We start from the raw sequence: 7,559 nt of genomic DNA on the forward strand, positions 1-7,559 counted from the left end.
TGGTTCTCAGAGTACCTCGGACGACTTCAGGAGGTCCCCCTGATCCTTTCAAAGGCTCTGAACTGTTTTCCTAACAACATGGACAGGACTTTTTCACTTTCATTTTCGAGGCCATGTGATGCATGTTACAGCAAAGACTGACTACAGAAGTAGATAAGGGAATCCAGCTGTCTTCTGGTAAGTTTTTCCTAATGTAATGAAAGGGACCAATTCACAGATTCAAGATGCTCATGTCCAAGCAGAATATGCACCAAAAAACAAACAAACAAAACAAAAACACCACCTAGATATGTAAAAGTAAAACAATTAAAAAGAAAGCTAAAGAAAAATGTTAAAAGCAGCCACAGGGGAGAAAAAAATCTATCCAAGGTCAATTAAAAAATTACATATAACAGGCAAAACTATAAAATAGAAGAGAGATCTCTAAGACATCTGGGCAGACAATCATTTCTAAAACAAAATACCAGATATGGAAACCACAAAAAGGTAAAATGATAAATTCTGTGTTACAGTTAAGAACTTCTGTTCATCAAAAAACCCCACACGGAAGTAAAAAGACAATCGATAAGCTAGGTAGACCTGCAATCCGTGTAATCGGCAAGGACTAACAACATGAATAAAGACTGCCTCCAAAACAACAAAAACAAAGAACAATGAAACAAACAAAAAAGAGAAAACTGGACAGAAGACTTAAATAGGAATTTCACAGTCAAGGACATAAAATCGGCAGAGCAACATCTGAAAACAACATTAGGCTCATCAATGCTCTGTAAACGTGTAACCACAATGAGACCCGGTCTACCCGCCGACACAAGAAAACGGAAGAGTCCGACACCACCAGTGTGGGCAGGGCCGGGAGCCACCGGCCTCCGCTGGTAGAGTCCCCAGTGGTCAGCAGAAGGGCTGGCAAAAGGAGGAGCTGATGTCCCTATGTTAGAGTCCCAGGCATCACACTGAGCTTCCTACTTGCCATAGTAGGAAGCTCAGTGTGTCCCCCTGTCCCCCCCGCAAAAAAGAACTAGAGGCAAGGATGGAGGCGCAGGGAGTTTCCTTACTTGGGAGGTGATCTCAGACAGCCGGAGTAACCAACAAGGAGAGAGAGACACGGAACCAGGGACAGCCAGTCAGGAGGGCGACAGGGGCTCTAAGGAGTCCTAGGAACTCTTGAAGGGACCACAAGAACTGGACCTTGTCCCTCAGAAGGATGAGAGGCTAAGGCACGGATCTCCCAGCTCCTGCACACTATTGCTCGAGGTGGTCTGGGACTGCCGTCAGCTCATACTCTGTGTCAACCCCCTCAAAGGTCTGGATCTTATCCTGCCCCCGATGTGCCGTTAGTCTGATAAAGAGCGGCTGCTGCTGAGGAAGGACTGGGTGAACGGCTGCTCATACTTGAAGGGACGCTGCAAAGTCCTCTTCAGAGAGACGCAGCCTCCCTCTCGATCCATGGGATATGGGTCTGAGCTCCACTCTGAAAACTGGGGATGAACCATGATTCTTCCATTGCAACAGCTGACATCAGCCTTCCACTTGCCCAACCTTGGTTGGTTTGGTTTTTTTCTTCTGGTTGCACAAGTCAAGCAATGCCTTCGTTAGCCGCCCGCTACCCTGCCCTTAAGGATACCGTACCCTGTTAACATCCCTGTGGATCAAACACGGCTGCAAGTTGGGCTTTACTGGCCGTTGTGGGGATCGCGTGGGGACCACGCTGCTGACGGTCTGCGCCACTCCAGCCTCTGCTATTACAGAATCCTCTCACACTCAAGGATACTTGGGAACCCAGTTCCACAATCAGATCTGAAGTCAGTTCTGGCCTACGGGGGATGGCCCACATGGAGCTTCTCAAAGATGCTGGCCTCCAATGGGCACTCCATGTTAATTCCAGAATTAAAGGAGTGAGCCCTCCGGGGAACAATGGGCAGGTGCACGTCTCTGGCCTCAAATAAGAAATGTATTTCAAATCTCCACCTCCCTATACCTCTGACCTTCTGCAACACTCTCCTAAGACACTTCTGGCATCCCACTCCCTGCAGGCCAGGCACTACTGACATCTCGAGCCAGATCGTCCTTTTCTGTGGGGAGCCAGAAAGAACCCCCAGTTCTGACAATCAAAACTGCATCCAGACATTGCCAAAAATCCCCCGGGGAGGCCAAATCACCCCTACCTGAGAATCAGTGGTAGAGATCATGGCCATGTCCGAGTTCCAAGGAATCTGTCCAGCAGCAGACTAAGACTGGCTCAAGCTGCTCTTGCAAGATCATTACATCCCGAACCCTGAGTGAATGGTCGCAAAGTGACACGGCCTCTCCCAAGTAGCTTCATGGGCCACCACTACCCCACTCTTCACCCAGCACCCTCCAGAGTCACTCACGCATGTGTGCCCCCAGCTCCTGCTGGTTCCTGGGAGCCAGGTCCTGCAACTCTTCCCGTACAAAAGCTCTTTGTCCGGGAGCAGGGACTGTATGTCCCTATTTGGCAATGGGGAGGAAGGCACAGATCTTTTCCTTTTTTTTGAGGGCGCAGATCTTAAGAGGTTAAGTCCCATCCTGCAAGACAACAGCCTAGGGCAAGGTCTCTGCACTGGGTCCAGGAAAGGAGAGGCAGATACTTCCACTGGCCCCAGGGAGCTAAGGAAACCTGGGAGTTCAGAGTTCTCCGTGCTTCCCCCAAACACCTCCAGCTCAGGTCTCACCCCTGACTTTAGCGGAGGCCACCTGCCAAGGCTGTGCATTCAGCCTCCTCGGCAGTTCTGCCATAATTATAATTACATTCTGGGCCTGATTTTCAGCAGCCCGGCCTCTGGCCGTAGGAGATGCTGGCACAGAGCCTTCTGTTACTCACAGTGTGTCCTGGGTTGACAGCTGGCTGATCTGAGCATGACCTTACCTCAAGGCCAGAAGAAAGCTGACAAGAGACAGCCAGCTCCATCTGCCTTACCACTACCACTGTCCACATCCTGCCCACGCGCTAGAGCTCTAGTTTTCCCCTCCACCTGAATCACATCCCACCCACCGCTGGTGAGAGCCGTTCAGCCGGGATGCTGGAGAGTACCAGGGGTCATCAACAGCCACAGACAGGTCCTTGCTGCCATCTGAGGCTAAGGGAGTCCAGGCTTACAAAACTATTCTCAGGGTCGGCTTTCTAGAGCCACTTCTAGTACCAACTGTCTTAGTTGATGTGCTACCAAACCAAGGAAAAAGCCACTGGAAAGCAGGGAGCTTGCAGGAGATGAGTCCAGAGAGCCAGAGTGAGGGACGAAGAAGAGAAGTCAGGGAAGACTGGAAAGCCATGAGGGTTACCATACCGACCTGGGGAGTGCGGTTCAGTCCTCTGCAGAACTATGGAGAACACACCTCAGAACTGTCCCTTTGAAAGCTAGGGAACGACGGCATCCGTGCACTGAAGGCCATCCCCTACTGGTTGAGGGCTATCCCAGATGTAAACTTCCATTTCTGAGATATGCCTACACAGCCTAAGCAAGCTCCCGTGAGTCTTTGCCCAAGAGCTGAGAGATATGTTGAGAACATGAGGTGAAGTAAAACTATTTAAAAATGAGGGGAAAAACACCTGGGTGGCTCAGTTGGTGGAACGTCCAACTCTTGGTTTCAGCTCAGGTCATGAGCTCACGGCTGTAGAGCTCTGCACTCAGCAGGAAGTCTGCTTGGGATTCTCTCTCCCCCTCCCTCTGCCCCTTCCCACTGCTCGCACTCTCTCTTCCTCTCTCTCTCTCATAAATCCTTAAAAAAAAATCTTAAAAAAAAAGGGGAAAAGCCTTAACAGAAAAAGGAAAGCAAAGGATGAGAGATGAGGGGGGAAAGCCCCTTACTGAGCGGTGCTTTAGAGATAAAGAACCTTCTTGGTGAGCATCCTCGAACCTTTCACATACCTCAGCCCAACATCTGCTGTGTTACATTATTAAGTATTTGCAAATCTGTCTCTTCTACTGGTCGTCACGTTTTTGGAGTCAATTTTCACATACTGAAGCACAGAAAGATGTGTATCTCCAAAACCATTATCCAAGAAAACAGGGCATAATCTTCCCACCCAAAGAGGACACTCGCTGATCTGAAGGGGCCCGTGCACTCCAATGTTTATAGCAGCAATGTCCACAATAGCCAAACTGTGGGAAGAGCCCAGATGTCCATCAGGGCAACAGACGAATGGATAAAGAAGATGTGATATATAGATACACACACACACACACACACACACACACAATGGAGTATTATGCAGACATCAGAAAAGAATGGAATCTTGCCATTTGCAATGACATGGAAGGAACTAGAGGCTATTATGCAAAATGAAATAAGAAAATCAGAGAAAAACAATTTATTATATGATCTCACTGATCTGAGGAATTTGAGAAACAAGACAGAGGAGGGTAAAATGAAACAAGATAAAACCAGAGAGGAAGACAAACCATAGAAGACTCTTGATCTCAGGAAACAAACTTGAGGATTGCTGGAATGGAGGAGGGGTGGGAAGGATGGGGTGGCTGGGTGATGGACACTGAGGAGGGTATGTGCTATGGTAAGTGCTGTGAATCATGTAAGACTGATGAATCACAGACCTGTAACCCTGAAACAAATAATACATTATATATTAAAAAAAAAAAACAAAAAAACCAAAGCGGACACTCGTGCTACCACCACCACATTCAAAGACCCTGACAGTGAGCTTCTTGGAAGAGAACTGAAAGGAGTCTTCTACTAATTAACATTCCGCATAACACCATAACCTATATGAAACAAGAATTTCACAGCAAAGCCCTACAAACTTAACCTTGAAACACATCAAACCTGTCCCTGCAAAACACTGGAATCATCTGGCTAGCTGTCAAACACTGAGTCACTGGAAATATCTTTTAACTCCTCTCTACGGTCAGGATGAGACACATTTTCTGTTCCTCGAGTTATTTATTCCGAAAATGTGCCTGAAAAACCTCTCCTCGGTGCTCCCGGCTATATCCGATCCATTTAGTCCCATGCTTTGAGTCACAATTTGGTCTTAACCCTTTTAGAAAAGCCCTCACAACTGAATTCCTAGGGCCGCTCCGATACTGGAACTTAACCCCACCGCGCCTGAAAAGGAGGGAACCAAATATTAGCAAAAGCCGGAAGATCCGCGATTCAGCACCTCACCTAATAAGGTTCTTTATAATTAAAGTTAAATGCGGGCTAACTGTCCCTAAAAATGCTTTCCAATGGGAAAAGATAAACCGTTTCTTTGATTGTGGGAATTACACTACAACTAATAAGTAAGGTATACTGAGGACTTACTAGAGGCATCTGTTTTAAGCACTTTGTGTTAACTTATTCAATCTTTTAACAGTGCCATGGGACAAGCTTATTATCCTCATTCTCCAGACAGGGTAAGAGCAAGGGGAAGGCAAAGTAACTTGCACAATGTTACAAAACTAGAAAACGTCAAGGCTAGGATTTGGAGGATGGCATCTGACTCTGGAGCCAGTCCTACTAACCTCCAAGCCTCCCCCCAATTACCTATAAAAGCGTAAACTAGATTTAACTTTTTCACTCCTCAATTAGCAAAGGCAGCATAACTTGAGGAACCCAAATCTATCCATTCGTACCAGACCATGCAAACAAGACACTTAAGTCAGCGGAAGTGAGGAATGCTGGAAACCGAGTCATATATTACCACGAAGAGCCTTTGAGCCCTGAAATTTACAAACCAGTCCAGTGCAAGTCCTTAGAGCGCTCAACTGCCTTCGAAGAATTAAAACGGACATATTTCTATTTCGAGGCATCTTCAGACCAGTAGTAAGTCAAGGACCCTCCTCTAGAGTAGCAGTACCCAGTAAGTCACACCCAGCAATCATCTGAGTCTCAAAACTGGTCTGGTCTGGTAAATGCCTCTAGGCTTTGAATCGATGCCCAAAGCCAGGGCACTTGGCCAGGGCACCCTGGCCTCCTTCCCCACCCAGTCTTTTCTCTGCGCTGGGGGAGCCCCAAGCCCGCCCTGGCATCCTGCGCAGCACGGGCTGCCACAGGCCACGGGCAGCGGGAAGGCAGAGGTCCCAGCACAGGGTGGGCCCTGCGGGAAAGGCAGCTGCGGGGTCCACGGAAAGGAAAGGAGCGGGCGGGTGTGGGCGTGGGCAAGGGAGACAGGTGGGCAGCAAAGCGCGGGGCGGGCCAGGGGACCAGGCGGTGCGGGCATCCAAGCGCTCCCACAGCTGGAGACGTCGCGAGCGGCCCCGACGGGCATGGGGTTGCTCCTCGCCATCCTCAGGCCTCCGCGCGGCCCGCGCTTCCCGGCGGCCGGGCCCGACTCCGCCGCGGTCCCGGAGGCCCTTCCTCGCCGCACTTACCTCGGCCACGGTTGCCTCCCGCTCGGCCCCGCGCTCGGTCACCGGGGCATGCCGCAGGGCGCGGGCCACGGCCGCCCGGGAGGGATCGCGCCGACTCTCCGGCCGCCACCCCAGGCGCCGGGTCTACGCGAGATAGCCGGGAGAGCAGAGCCAGCAACCGGGCTCGGTGGCGTCTGACACCGAGCGCACTGCGCATGCGGGAGCGGCCGGGCCCGCGCCCCCTGCTGGACAGGAGGAGTCAGGGCACCGCGTAAGGTTTCTGCCAGGCAAGCGCGCGTAGCTCAGGCTCCGCCCTGAAACTCGCGCGGAGATCTGCAGCCTCCTTCAGAACTAAAGAACCTTTAGGTCCAAACAGGGAGGCAACATGCTTCACTTATGAAGCTCACACAAATGCAGACGTTTTATTACAGTGAGCAGTGGTGAGCGTGCGGCGTTCCTGGAGGGCAGTTTGGCTACAGCCGTCAAATGTGAAATGCCCTCAACCTTCCCCCACCAAGACGTTTAAACTACACCAAGGAGGGTAGCCTGCGGATATTTCAACAGCGTTTACCAAAAATACTCATTACAGCGTTGTTCCAAATAACAGCTAAAAACTGGAAACAAGCAAAATAAAATGTGGAAAAATTTATAATAATCAAAATAAATTATGACTAAAGTGGAATCACGTGAGAATGCATATCTATGTCGGTATGGAAATACCTCGAAGGTTTGCGAATATGGAAGCATGCTCTAAAACTGAGTCAGTATGGTCCCTTTTCCACAAACTCATGTATAAGCGGAAACAGGAGAGAGAAAAAAATACATGCAGAAGTTTACCTTCAAGCGTATGAATAATGTTCTTTTCTGGAGGGAATCCAAGAAGCAATGAACAGTTTTGGAGGAATAACGGTGAAGATAGAAATGGGGGAAAGAGATCTTTGTATTTTGTTTCTTTCTGTACGATTTATGACCTAGCTTTATACATGCATAGTAAAGCCCCTGTCATAAGGCATAAGTGGAGCTAAAAATTTCAATCAAAAATGCAGAATGCTGGAATTGGGAGGTTGATGAGATGACCGCAAAGAGCCTGAGCGGTTTACAGGTAACTCTCTGCAGAAGCCGAATCCGTTCCGGGCCCAGCTATCCCATAGCGCCATCTGGTGGAAGTTGTCGCTTACAGCTTAAATAATGGGAGTGATTCTGTGTCTGGGAACTGGGGCTTCCCCAGCAAGTGATTCAAGGAATATTCTT

At 49.3% G+C, this 7,559-nt stretch overlaps 1 protein-coding gene across 1 annotated transcript in view; it reads right to left on the reverse strand.

The window, feature by feature from the left end:
• Positions 1-6,505, reverse strand: part of EXT2 (exostosin glycosyltransferase 2) — a 139,933-nt gene extending 133,428 nt beyond the window's left edge. The window contains exon 1 of the mRNA XM_046015693.1: positions 6,330-6,505. The gene's annotated coding sequence lies outside the window, so the exon portion shown is untranslated. The remainder of the gene's footprint in view (positions 1-6,329) is intronic.
• Positions 6,506-7,559: the final 1,054 nt, after the last annotated feature.

The sequence above is a fragment of the Meles meles genome, chromosome 8 (genome assembly GCF_922984935.1).
Source record: "Meles meles chromosome 8, mMelMel3.1 paternal haplotype, whole genome shotgun sequence".
Classification (NCBI taxonomy): Eukaryota; Metazoa; Chordata; class Mammalia; order Carnivora; family Mustelidae; genus Meles; species Meles meles.